This window comes from Protopterus annectens, chromosome 7.part0, assembly GCF_019279795.1.
Source record: "Protopterus annectens isolate FY-2018-M chromosome 7.part0, PAN1.0, whole genome shotgun sequence".
NCBI lineage: Eukaryota > Metazoa > Chordata > Ceratodontiformes > Protopteridae > Protopterus > Protopterus annectens.
In genome coordinates, this window is record NC_056739.1 from 385,372,222 (window position 1) to 385,386,953 (window position 14,732).

Sequence of the window (14,732 nt, forward strand, 5' to 3'; positions counted from 1 at the left end):
CCTCCTACTTGACCTCTCTAAGGCCTTCAATACAATATCTCACAACCTTCTCCTAGCTAAACTCTCTAAACTTATCCCTTTCCACCCTTAATTGGTTCAATAGTTATCTCTCAAATAGATGCCAAGCAGTCAAATGGAAAACAGCCCCCTCCTCCTTCCTTGATACCACCACTGGAGTCCCCTCCTCTTCAATATATTTATAAATGATTTCCATCACTCAATCCCCAATGCAAAACTCATCCAATATGCTGATGATTCAACCATAATCTGTTCTGCCACCTCCATCCCCACAATGATAAAGCTCACACAAGAAGCTTTCTCTACCACAGAACAATGGATACTAGAAACTCACTTAGCACTCAATGCCTCAAAAACCAAACTAATGCTATTTACCCCTACTATAACAACCATCACTGACAAGAATTCATTTTCCATCAAAAGCCATAACAAAACAGCTCTCAAATTAGTATCTCAGGCTAAACTACTAGGTGTCCTCATTGATGACCAGCTCAAATTCACCTCTCACCTACAAATAAATATAAAAAAAACACCAAGAACTTGGCATGCTATATCACCATAATCGTTACCTTACTCCTTCTACAAAGTTTATTCTCACTACCACATATCTCATCCCTTCTCTTCTTTATGGCACTGCACTTCTAACAAACCTACAATCCTCTCTCAAGACAAAACTCTCCTCTTGCTATTACAAAATTGCAAAGTTTGCCACAAGCCAAAAGTCTTCTACCCATCACTGTCTAGCCCTTCGTCAACTAAATTGGTTAGAGCTGCCTAGTTATCTATCCTTTATTCAACTTACCCATGCCCATAAACTTATTTTGAACCCCACCCTTTGCCCCTACCTATCCTCAACCTTCAAAATGCACCTGCCTAACAGATTGTTAAGAACCAGCAATCAGAACCTAATAGAACTCAATAAACTTACCCACCCCTCAGGCAAAAATCTCCTATCCTTTGTCCTTGCACATCAATGGAATTCACTGCTTCCATCCATCCGTACCACCACAAACTTCTCTTCCTTCAAAAACTCACTCCACTTACACCTAATTTCTCAGTGGGAATGGTCCTGCTCCCACACCTCTTAACCTCCTCTCTTCATCTCAGTCTTCTTTGATTCCATGCATGGTTTTAGCAGGAACCGATCCATGCATAAACAACCTACTCTTAACTTACAATGCTGATACTTTTTATCTCAGAAGTTGTCTCTATAAATTAAATATTTTATCTGCAACTAGTATAACCTAAACTTTGATTGTCATTTTTCCATTAGATATTGTATGTTTGAATGCATTTCATACTAATACTTTTGTACTTACTATTATAAAAACGTCTAATGTAAACTTGTTGTAATTGTTTTGCTTTTGGAGCTTTTCTTCCCAGAACTCCATTGAAAATGGGTTCTTCTAGGCCCAATGGACTATCCTGGTAAAAATAACTGCAAATAAATAAATAAATAAAATAAATAAAGGGGAAGTAAAAATGGAGGGGAGAACAACAGTTTCTAGTTGTGTGTTCAAGAAAATGTGCTAACTTTGTAAGAAGATAGCCTTTAATAGCTTGCAGTCTGCTCTTTGTGATGTATCCTGACTTTTGTGTTGGAAGTTTGTGAGCCGAAATCTGAATTTAGTGTAACTGAGGAGGTCTTCCAGAGGTACTATAAGATATTCCCATAATTCAGGACCAAGAGTGAAGAATAATACATGGTTAGAGCAGTGTAGTTTGGTTAATGGTATCTATAAATTAGGAAACGATTGTGAATGAGTTCTAAGGTTATATATTGTGGTTTCGGTGAGGAGTTTCTTTGTGTGCAGTGAAAGTAACGCCGGGTCTAAAACTTTCTATAGTATTGACCTCAATAGAAGGTTTGCTATCTGTTTCATTGGAAGTCATTTGCCTACAGTGTGAGGCAGTGATGGTCTTGCTTGAGGGAAGTTTGCAATAACATAATATAGCTTATTGGAGATGGTTTGTAGGGTGATAGTATTTTCTCTGATGCTGCAGTAATTATGGGTAGACTGTATTTTAATAGTGTTTGCTGTATTTCCTTGCCAATTGGTGCTCTTGTTGGGGCTGATAGGTAGGAGGAGATTTTTCTTGCCCAGAATAGTAGAGAATTTATTTTTGCCAGCATTTCTTTTTTTTTTTTTTGGTGTGATGACAGCTCAGAGGTTGATCTAGGACTGCAAGATATGAAAAAATAATAGGGTGTTTTGTCTCGAATGAGAAGTTATTTAGGTCTGTAATGTGAAATACTTTGAGAACTTTGGATAGTTTCTGATGAGTACTGATGATCACAGTGTCTTAGATGGGTGTGGAAGCAGTTTTTGTTTAATAAGTCATTTACTGAGGGAGTAGAGGCCCGCTTGGAGTTGCATTTGGATTTGTGAGGCTGGACTTGAAGACAACCATGTCATCTGCATATAAGATGATGGGTAGGTGGGTAATGTCATAAGGGAGTATACGGATGAAGATTAAGAGTAAGGGTGCTAAACTGGAGTCACGGGGACTCCTTTAATGAAAGGAGCTGTTTTGGAAAGTGAATGTCCTATTTTTACTCATATGTGTTTGAAATTTTTTGAATCATGAGAGGATGTCAGTAGTTATGCTAATTTCAGATAGTTTTTCCCACAGTAGTCCATAAAGTCAAAGGCCTTAATAGAGCTTATGAATACTGCTTCTATAGGGTTGCCTTTGTCTGTATCATCAGTGATTGCGCAAAGGTTGGTCACTGCAAAATCTATGCTTTTTTTTTTTCTGAAAAGGTGGTAATGAGTCAAAGGATAACTTTTATCCAGACACAAGTCACCTCTTAGCAGTCTGTAGGATACAAAGTTTAGTGACAGGGCTTTCTGTTGTTCCATGCACAACATGTTATTTAGGCCCTGCATGCTTTTAGTAAGGTATCTGTGTGAGCATTTCAATTGTTGCACATGTCTGGAGAAATACTTGCCCATGGGGGGGCATTATATTCAATGACTGGTCTAATGAGGACTAAAGTAAAGGGAGGAAATGATATCCCTCGATCTAGACACAATCCATTTATAAGCTGTGCAATATAGGAAGGACTTTCTTATAACGATGGACACATGTTGGTCAAAGTTAGGTCACTATCCACATTAAGTTCCCAAATCTGGAAATGTGTCAATTCTTAGGGGCATATTATCAATAAAGTAGTTCCTTGAGGTAGATGACTTCCCATGTACTTTTGCTACCAGTTATTTATTTATTTGGGACAAACCTTCCTGCAGGTTGGCTAAATTGTTTGGGGATTCAATGACAGCTTCTAGATTGCAGTCATCTACAAACTTAGTCAGCCAGAGCCCTTTGGTATTGCCCTTTACTTCAGTAAAGTAGATGACAAACAACTTCTTCCCTACCTCACCGACAATCACTTACTTACTCCAACACAGCATGGCTTTAGACCTGGCCACAGTACCACCACTGCCCTTCTTTCCTTATTAGAAATTGTTAACAAAGCCTGTGACTCTGGCTGCATAGTATCCACCCTCCTACTTGACCTCTCTAAGGCCTTCAACACAATATCTCACAACCTTCTCCTAGCTAAACTCTCTAAACTTATCCCTTTCCACCCTTAATTGGTTCAATAGTTATCTCTCAAATAGATGCCAAGCAGTCAAATGGAAAACAGCTACCTCCTCCTTCCTTGATACCACCACTGGAGTCCCCTCCTCTTCAATATATTTATAAATGATTTCCATCACTCAATCCCCAATGCAAAACTCATCCAATATGCTGATGATTCAACCATAATCTGTTCTGCCACCTCCATCCCCACAATGATAAAGCTCACACAAGAAGCTTTCTCTACCACAGAACAATGGATACTAGAAACTCACTTAGCACTCAATGCCTCAAAAACCAAACTAATGCTATTTACCCCTACTAAAACAACCATCACTGACAAGAATTCATTTTCCATCAAAAGCCATAACAAAACAGCTCTCAAATTAGTATCTCAGGCTAAACTACTAGGTGTCCTCATTGATGACCAGCTCAAATTCACCTCTCACCTACAAATAAATATAAAAAAAACACCAAGAACTTGGCATGCTATATCACCATAATCGTTACCTTACTCCTTCTACAAAGTTTATTCTCACTACCACATATCTCATCCCTTCTCTTCTTTATGGCACTGCACTTCTAACAAACCTACAATCCTCTCTCAAGACAAAACTCTCCTCTTGCTATTACAAAATTGCAAAGTTTGCCACAAGCCAAAAGTCTTCTACCCATCACTGTCTAGCCCTTCGTCAACTAAATTGGTTAGAGCTGCCCAGTTATCTATCCTTTATTCAACTTACCCATGCCCATAAACTTATTTTCAACCCCACCCTTTGCCCCTACCTATCCTCAACCTTCAAAATGCACCTGCCTAACAGATTGTTAAGAACCAGCAATCAGAACCTAATAGAACTCAATAAACTTACCCACCCCTCAGGCAAAAATCTCCTATCCTTTGTCCTTGCACATCAATGGAATTCACTGCTTCCATCCATCCGTACCACCACAAACTTCTCTTCCTTCAAAAACTCACTCCACTTACACCTAATTTCTCAGTGGGAATGGTCCTGCTCCCACACCTCTTAACCTCCTCTCTTCATCTCAGTCTTCTTTGATTCCATGCATGGTTTTAGCAGGAACCGATCCATGCATAAACAACCTACTCTTAACTTACAATGCTGATACTTTTTATCTCAGAAGTTGTCTCTATAAATTAAATATTTTATCTGCAACTAGTATAACCTAAACTTTGATTGTCATTTTTCCATTAGATATTGTATGTTTGAATGCATTTCATACTAATACTTTTGTACTTACTATTATAAAAACGTCTAATGTAAACTTGTTGTAATTGTTTTGCTTTTGGAGCTTTTCTTCCCAGAACTCCATTGAAAATGGGTTCTTCTAGGCCCAATGGACTATCCTGGTAAAATAACTGCAAATAAATAAATAAATAAAATAAATAAAGGGAAGTAAAAATGGAGGGGAGAACAACAGTTTCTAGTTGTGTGTTCAAGAAAATGTGCTAACTTTGTAAGAAGATAGCCTTTAATAGCTTGCAGTCTGCTCTTTGTGATGTATCCTGACTTTTGTGTTGGAAGTTTGTGAGCCGAAATCTGAATTTAGTGTAACTGAGGAGGTCTTCCAGAGGTACTATAAGATATTCCCATAATTCAGGACCAAGAGTGAAGAATAATACATGGTTAGAGCAGTGTAGTTTGGTTAATGGTATCTATAAATTAGGAAACGATTGTGAATGAGTTCTAAGGTTATATATTGTGGTTTCGGTGAGGAGTTTCTTTGTGTGCAGTGAAAGTAACGCCGGGTCTAAAACTTTCTATAGTATTGACCTCAATAGAAGGTTTGCTATCTGTTTCATTGGAAGTCATTTGCCTACAGTGTGAGGCAGTGATGGTCTTGCTTGAGGGAAGTTTGCAATAACATAATATAGCTTATTGGAGATGGTTTGTAGGGTGATAGTATTTTCTCTGATGCTGCAGTAATTATGGGTAGACTGTATTTTAATAGTGTTTGCTGTATTTCCTTGCCAATTGGTGCTCTTGTTGGGGCTGATAGGTAGGAGGAGATTTTTCTTGCCCAGAATAGTAGAGAATTTATTTTTGCCAGCATTTCTTTTTTTTTTTTTGGTGTGATGACAGCTCAGAGGTTGATCTAGGACTGCAAGATATGAAAAAATAATAGGGTGTTTTGTCTCGAATGAGAAGTTATTTAGGTCTGTAATGTGAAATACTTTGAGAACTTTGGATAGTTTCTGATGAGTACTGATGATCACAGTGTCTTAGATGGGTGTGGAAGCAGTTTTTGTTTAATAAGTCATTTACTGAGGGAGTAGAGGCCCGCTTGGAGTTGCATTTGGATTTGTGAGGCTGGACTTGAAGACAACCATGTCATCTGCATATAAGATGATGGGTAGGTGGGTAATGTCATAAGGGAGTATACGGATGAAGATTAAGAGTAAGGGTGCTAAACTGGAGTCACGGGGACTCCTTTAATGAAAGGAGCTGTTTTGGAAAGTGAATGTCCTATTTTTACTCATATGTGTTTGAAATTTTTTGAATCATGAGAGGATGTCAGTAGTTATGCTAATTTCAGTCAGTTTTTCCCACAGTAGTCCATAAAGTCAAAGGCCTTAATAGAGCTTATGAATACTGCTTCTATAGGGTTGCCTTTGTCTGTATCATCAGTGATTGCGCAAAGGTTGGTCACTGCAAAATCTATGCTTTTTTTTTTTCTGAAAAGGTGGTAATGAGTCAAAGGATAACTTTTATCCAGACACAAGTCACCTCTTAGCAGTCTGTAGGATACAAAGTTTAGTGACAGGGCTTTCTGTTGTTCCATGCACAACATGTTATTTAGGCCCTGCATGCTTTTAGTAAGGTATCTGTGTGAGCATTTCAATTGTTGCACATGTCTGGAGAAATACTTGCCCATGGGGGGGCATTATATTCAATGACTGGTCTAATGAGGACTAAAGTAAAGGGGAGGAAATGATATCCCTCGATCTAGACACAATCCATTTATAAGCTGTGCAATATAGGAAGGACTTTCTTATAACGATGGACACATGTTGGTCAAAAGTTAGGTCACTATCCACATTAAGTTCCCAAATCTGGAAATGTGTCAATTCTTAGGGGCATATTATCAATAAAGTAGTTCCTTGAGGTAGATGACTTCCCATGTACTTTTGCTACCAGTTATTTATTTATTTGGGACAAACCTTCCTGCAGGTTGGCTAAATTGTTTGGGGATTCAATGACAGCTTCTAGATTGCAGTCATCTACAAACTTAGTCAGCCAGAGCCCTTTGGTATTGCCCTTTACTTCAGTAAAGTAGATGACAAACAACTTCTTCCCTACCTCACCGACAATCACTTACTTACTCCAACACAGCATGGCTTTAGACCTGGCCACAGTACCACCACTGCCCTTCTTTCCTTATTAGAAATTGTTAACAAAGCCTGTGACTCTGGCTGCATAGTATCCACCCTCCTACTTGACCTCTCTAAGGCCTTCAATACAATATCTCACAACCTTCTCCTAGCTAAACTCTCTAAACTTATCCCTTTCCACCCTTAATTGGTTCAATAGTTATCTCTCAAATAGATGCCAAGCAGTCAAATGGAAAACAGCCCCCTCCTCCTTCCTTGATACCACCACTGGAGTCCCCTCCTCTTCAATATATTTATAAATGATTTCCATCACTCAATCCCCAATGCAAAACTCATCCAATATGCTGATGATTCAACCATAATCTGTTCTGCCACCTCCATCCCCACAATGATAAAGCTCACACAAGAAGCTTTCTCTACCACAGAACAATGGATACTAGAAACTCACTTAGCACTCAATGCCTCAAAAACCAAACTAATGCTATTTACCCCTACTAAAACAACCATCACTGACAAGAATTCATTTTCCATCAAAAGCCATAACAAAACAGCTCTCAAATTAGTATCTCAGGCTAAACTACTAGGTGTCCTCATTGATGACCAGCTCGAATTCACCTCTCACCTACAAATAAATATAAAAAAAAACACCAAGAACTTGGCATGCTATATCACCATAATCGTTACCTTACTCCTTCTACAAAGTTTATTCTCACTACCACATATCTCATCCCTTCTCTTCTTTATGGCACTGCACTTCTAACAAACCTACAATCCTCTCTCAAGACAACACTCTCCTCTTGCTATTACAAAATTGCAAAGTTTGCCACAAGCCAAAAGTCTTCTACCCATCACTGTCTAGCCCTTCGTCAACTAAATTGGTTAGAGCTGCCCAGTTATCTATCCTTTATTCAACTTACCCATGCCCATAAACTTATTTTCAACCCCACCCTTTGCCCCTACCTATCCTCAACCTTCAAAATGCACCTGCCTAACAGATTGTTAAGAACCAGCAATCAGAACCTAATAGAACTCAATAAACTTACCCACCCCTCAGGCAAAAATCTCCTATCCTTTGTCCTTGCACATCAATGGAATTCACTGCTTCCATCCATCCGTACCACCACAAACTTCTCTTCCTTCAAAAACTCACTCCACTTACACCTAATTTCTCAGTGGGAATGGTCCTGCTCCCACCCCTCTTAACCTCCTCTCTTCATCTCAGTCTTCTTTGATTCCATGCATGGTTTTAGCAGGAACCGATCCATGCATAAACAACCTACTCTTAACTTACAATGCTGATACTTTTTATCTCAGAAGTTGTCTCTATAAATTAAATATTTTATCTGCAACTAGTATAACCTAAACTTTGATTGTCATTTTTCCATTAGATATTGTATGTTTGAATGCATTTCATACTAATACTTTTGTACTTACTATTATAAAAACGTCTAATGTAAACTTGTTGTAATTGTTTTGCTTTTGGAGCTTTTCTTCCCAGAACTCCATTGAAAATGGGTTCTTCTAGGCCCAATGGACTATCCTGGTAAAATAACTGCAAATAAATAAATAAATAAAATAAATAAAGGGGAAGTAAAAATGGAGGGGAGAACAACAGTTTCTAGTTGTGTGTTCAAGAAAATGTGCTAACTTTGTAAGAAGATAGCCTTTAATAGCTTGCAGTCTGCTCTTTGTGATGTATCCTGACTTTTGTGTTGGAAGTTTGTGAGCCGAAATCTGAATTTAGTGTAACTGAGGACGTCTTCCAGAGGTATTATAAGATATTCCCATAATTCAGGACCAAGAGTGAAGAATAATACATGGTTAGAGCAGTGTAGTTTGGTTAATGGTATCTATAAATTAGGAAATGATTGTGAATGAGTTCTCAGGTTATATATTGTGGTTTCGGTGAGGACTTTCTTTGTGTGCAGTGAAAGTAACGCTGGGTCTAAAACTTTCTATAATACTGATCCCAATAGAAGGTTTGCTATCTGTTTCATTGGAAGTCATTTGCCTACAGTGTGAGGCAGTGATGGTCTTGCTTGAGGGAAGTTTGCAATAACATAATATAGCTTATTGGAGATGGTTTGTAGGGTGATAGTATTTTCTCTGATGCTGCAGTAATTATGGGTAGACTGTATTTTAATAGTGTTTGCTGTATTTCCTTGCCAATTGCTGCTCTTGTTGGGGCTGATAGGTAGGAGGAGATTTTTCTTGCCCAGAATAGTAGAGAATTTATTTTTGCCTGTATTTCTTTTTTTTTTGGTGTGATGACAGCTCAGAGGTTGATCTAGGACTACAAGATATGAAAAAATAATAGGGTGTTTTGTCTCGAATGAGAAGTTATTTAGGTCTGTAATGTGAAATACTTTGAGAACTTTGGATAGTTTCTGAGGAGTACTGATGATCACAGTGTCTTAGATGGGTGTGGAAGCAGTTTTTGTTTAATAAGTCATTTACTGAGGGAGTAGAGGCCCGCTTGGAGTTGCATTTGGATTTGTGAGGCTGGACTTGAAGACAACCATGTCATCTGCATATAAGATGATGGGTAGGTGGGTAATGTCATAAGGGAGTATACGGATGAAGATTAAGAGTAAGGGTGCTAAACTGGAGTCACGGGGACTCCTTTAATGAAAGGAGCTGTTTTGGAAAGTGAATGTCCTATTTTTACTCATATGTGTTTGAAATTTTTTGAATCATGAGAGGATGTCAGTAGTTATGCTAATTTCAGTCAGTTTTTCCCACAGTAGTCCATAAAGTCAAAGGCCTTAATAGAGCTTATGAATACTGCTTCTATAGGCTTGCCTTTGTCTGTATCATCAGTGATTGCGCAAAGGTTGGTCACTGTAAAATCTATGCTTTTTTTTTTCTGAAAAGGTGGTAATGAGTCAAAGGATGACTTTTATCCAGACACAAGTCACCTCTTAGCAGTCTGTAGGATACAAAGTTTAGTGACAGGGCTTTCTGTTGTTCCATGCACAACATGTTATTTAGGCCCTGCATGCTTTTAGTAAGGTATCTGTGTGAGCATTTCAATTGTTGCACATGTCTGGAGAAATACTTGCCCATGGGGGGGCATTATATTCAATGACTGGTCTAATGAGGACTAAAGTAAAGGGGAGGAAATGATATCCCTCGATCTAGACACAATCCATTTATAAGCTGTGCAATATAGGAAGGACTTTCTTATAACGATGGACACATGTTGGTCTAAAGTTAGGTCACTGTCGACATTAAGTTCCCAAATCTGGAAATGTGTCAATTCTTAGGGGCATATTATCAATAAAGTAGTTCCTTGAGGTAGATGACTTCCCATGTACTTTTGCTACCAGTTATTTATTTATTTGGGACAAACCTTCCTGCAGGTTGGCTAAATTGTTTGGGGATTCAATGACAGCTTCTAGATTGCAGTCATCTACAAACTTAGTCAGCCAGAGCCCTTTGGTATTGCCCTTTACTTCAGTAAAGTAGATGACAAACAGCAGACGTCCCAGCACAGAACTCCGAGGAACTCCTCTGGTGACTGGTCTCTTTGTGGAGGTAACTTAACCTATTTTAATTATCTGCATCCTATCCGCGAGTCAACTGGCAATCCAACAGGTGATATTGGGGTTTATTCCCAGTTAACTTAGCTTTTCTGCTATGCCTGAGTGGGGAACTGTGTCCAAAGCTTTGAAGGTTGAGATATGCAGGGTACCATTTGCCTTCATCCATTGCTTTGGTGGCATTTTCAAAAATATCCACCAGGTTGAGTAAGTATGACCTGCTCCTGATGAGCCCAAACTGAGACGGGTCCAGTGTTTGGAGGTTCCCTATGTCCTTACTGATTAGTTCCATGAGAAGTCTTTCCATGGCTTTGTATATGAGGCTGGTAAGACTTATGGGTCTGCAAATGCCTAGGCTTGTGGAAGACCAGAATTTCTAGGCTTTTCCCCTACAGTGGGAAGTATGGAGATGGATTAGAAGCAAGAGAAATATTTTGGATTTTGTTTAGGTAGTACTTTAATTAGGGGTTATTTTCCAGATATCAGGCATTGTCTTTCCAGATAGGCAGAGACTGCATGAATGAGGGCGAAGCTAAGGCAGGCTTTGCAGCGATCCAGGAACCAGGGTGGAATTTATCTAAGACAGCAGGAGTATCAGTGGAAATTTGGTAGAGTTGTGTTTTGATGTCCTTTGTCTTTAAAACTTTGAAATTGTTGAGAGAAATGAATAGTGGTGGTGGTGGTGGGGTTTCAGCTGAGAGAAAGAGAAAGTGGCATGGAGGTAGGTGGAGGGGTTTGTGGTAGGTTAACAAATTCACTGAGGAAGTCAGAAGTGTGGCTTGTAATAAGGGGGAATATTAGAGGAATTGTCAATGGTGTTAAGTCTAGTGAGTAGGTTAATTTCTTTCCAGAAGTGTTTGGGTTTGTACAGGAGGGAGTTTTGTATGAATTTATAGAAGCTGGCCTTGTCTGTGGATAGCTTGTTTGGCCTGGTTACCAAAATTGTTATAGTATTAATGGGGCTCACCATTTGGGTTTGGTTTCCAGTTATAAGCAAAATGTAGAAAAGAACAATCCAGGCACCTCCAGGTTCACACTCCTTTATTATAAAACTTAGAATTAAGTGCTTTCATCTCTGCCAATGGAGACTTCATCAGAATTATGAAGGTAACAATCAAAAGCCCTTTATATAACCATTATATGCATAATTGACAGCTCTTTTAACCAATCCAGACACTAAATATCACAAAACATGCAACTTCCATTTAGATTATAAAACTCCACCATCTCTTTTAAAAAACATACAATTGTACCAGTATAAAAACCTCTTATTTAAAACTTTTCTCCAATAAAGGTTTTCTTATATATGTATATACATTACATTATATATGTTTCATATGGTGTCAAAACAATAACCAGAATATTGACAAATCTAAATTTATTTGCTTTTTCATGTAGCATAGGAATAATGGATATAACATCATTTATCCCCGGGGGGAACATAGCTGCCAGTCTTATCTGCCACTCAGTTTCCTTTTTCTTTAACAAATTTCTCCAGTCACCACCCCGAGGTTCAGGTTTTACATGCTCCAATATATCAAGCACAAACTTTTTAAAATTCAAGCAATTTTGATAATGCTTAAATAAAGCATTATTTTGTTTTTTATTTTTTATATCATTTCTATGTTCATATATTCTATTCTTGAAGGGATGCTCGGTCTTGCCTATATAGAATGTGCAACATGTGGAACAAGTAGTTAAATATATCACTCTACTGGTGGCACAATTTCCCTTCTGAAATCTTATCTCACTTTTCAGTCTATTATTTAATGTTATACTAGCTTCCTGATTTATATATGGGCATTAATGGCAGACACCACACGGATTAGTTCCACTATCAGAATTTCACCTGGACTGTATTTTGTGTTCCAATAACCTTTTAAAATTTGCTCCTGTCTTGTTAAGAAATCTCAGACCTTCTCCCACCTTTTCTAACACCTCATTGTTCACCCTAAAAATATTCCAATTTTTTGAAGGGCTTTTTTTGTCACCTGTTAAATTATTATGTTCAAGTATGCATGCCTTTTTGTATTGATCTTTAGTGACAAGTGATGCATTACTATATTTTTGTAAACCCACCCCTAATAGGGGTTTATAAATGATACCCCATTTTTCATGTACTTCCCTTTTTATTTCTAACAACCAGTTCTTGTGGTAAACTTTCTCTTGAAACATCTCACTAATTTTCTCAAGTTCTTTCAGCACATCTTCTCTGTGAGATGTCATCCTTGCTACTCGTATGGCCTGTCCTCTATTCTCTTTTTTGTATTATAGGGTGACTACTTTTAAAGTGCAGATAAGAGATAAAACACGTGTTTTCTATAAACTTTTGATTTAAATCCATCATTGTAATGGGATATATACTGTATGTGTCTAAATAACTAATTCTATTCTTATCATAATGATATGTAAATTTCAAAAACTCTGTTGTTTTACCCAAGTAATTAACAATTTCCTCTGCTTCTTCACAAGTACCATTCCAAAGGTCAAAAATGTCATCCAAAAATCTTGAATACATTTTTATTATGTTCCAATAATGTCAAGCTTTGTATCTATGTTTCATGACATATTTCAGTTCCTTTGCAAACCACTCATGTTTGAATGACTGTAGTAGTCTTTATAGGGGAAAATTATACTTCAAGTAGAATGTTTGAATTAGAGTGGATGCTGCTTCACTGGGATCTTCTAAGGATACTAGAGGGTCCAGTCAAAGGAATAAAAGTGCTGTTTAAGTATGGCTATGCTTTTGTTGGTTTATGGTCTTAATTTTATTGGACTGGTGGTCAGCTTAGTTCTTCATAGTAAATGTAATGGGACAATGGTCACTGAATGATGCAGTCTTATGAATTATAAGGTTGGAAATGGTGGTAGGGTTGATTGAGATGAGTAGATGAAGAAGGGAGTGTTTAGCAGAATGCTGGACTGAATAAGAAAGTTGGATGGTTAAGTGGACAAGGTGAGTTCAGCCAGTATTTCCAACATGTCATGAGTATGGGATCTTATGAAGCTTAGGTTGAACTCATTTAAAATGAGTACACTTTTTGCTGTGCATGTCATAATATGAATGAGGGATTTGGCTTTGGTAAGGGAGCTTGTGGTTTGTGGTGGGCAGCTGTAGTAAGGAGAAGGCATTTATTGGAGGAGCACCCAGTCAGTGTCAGATTTTGAGGTGCCACTGGCTTGAGAAACAACAGTGAGGTTCAGGAATGACAGAGTAGAAGAGCACCCCTTCTTGATTTGGCTCCTAGTCTGGAGTCATGTCTATAGTTGTAATAAAGCAGTGGGTGTTGGAAGTTGGGGGAGTCAGTTTTAACCAAGAATATGTGACTCCAAGTATGCAAGGATAGTGGCAATAAATGAAAATGCTAATTTGGTCTAGTTTATTTTTAGTTAGCACAATTTAGCATTTATGAGAAAGCAATATTACATGGACAGCAAGTGAGATTGCTGGTGGGTTATGGCAGAGTTGAATGTTGCTTCTGATAAACAGTATGACTATAATTAGCATATATCTAGAAGTATTTGGGAAATCATTGTTTAGCCTGGAGGGCCCTGGACATGGTGTATGGGAGGAATTAAATATGTTGATATTCTGTAGAGTCAACAGCTGATTTATCCACACACTTTAGTCAAACCCCCCCCCCAAAAAAAAACATCTGATTGGAATTTGTGTGAGATCACCACATTGCCGAGGATGGGGAATATGCCCTTTAGCTGTTAGAGTTGCATGCTCTAAAGTTGTCTCTCTAAGTCTGCTCAGTGCCATGCCAGCTTTTTTTTTTTGATTTTGTGTGTGTTGACATTAGCGAGATCAACTTTTCCATTTTTAAGTGTTTTTCAGCACACACATTTATTTTATAGGTTCATAGGACATAATTAGGCTAGCAGCCCTATAGCCTTTACAAGCCTAGCCATGTTAATCCCAAGTTTCCTCAATTGTCTTTGGTTAGATGGATGTAATTCGCTGAGCAGTTTTATGGTAAACACCAGCTACCCCTGTCCATGAGGGACATGGGTGACACCCCTGGGGTGAATTTGCGGTCTCCCATCCATTTGTCCAGGTTGCACTTAATAGGATCAGTGAGGAGCTCTGCTTCTTGTGAATTGGAAGTTTATCAAGAGTTGCAGCAGTCTCTGAGACTGGTCCCTGGGTCAGGCACAAGTCGCCTCTCAGCAGCCTATATGATACAGAGTACAGTGACAGGGATTTCCGTCTATCCACGTGAGTCATGGTT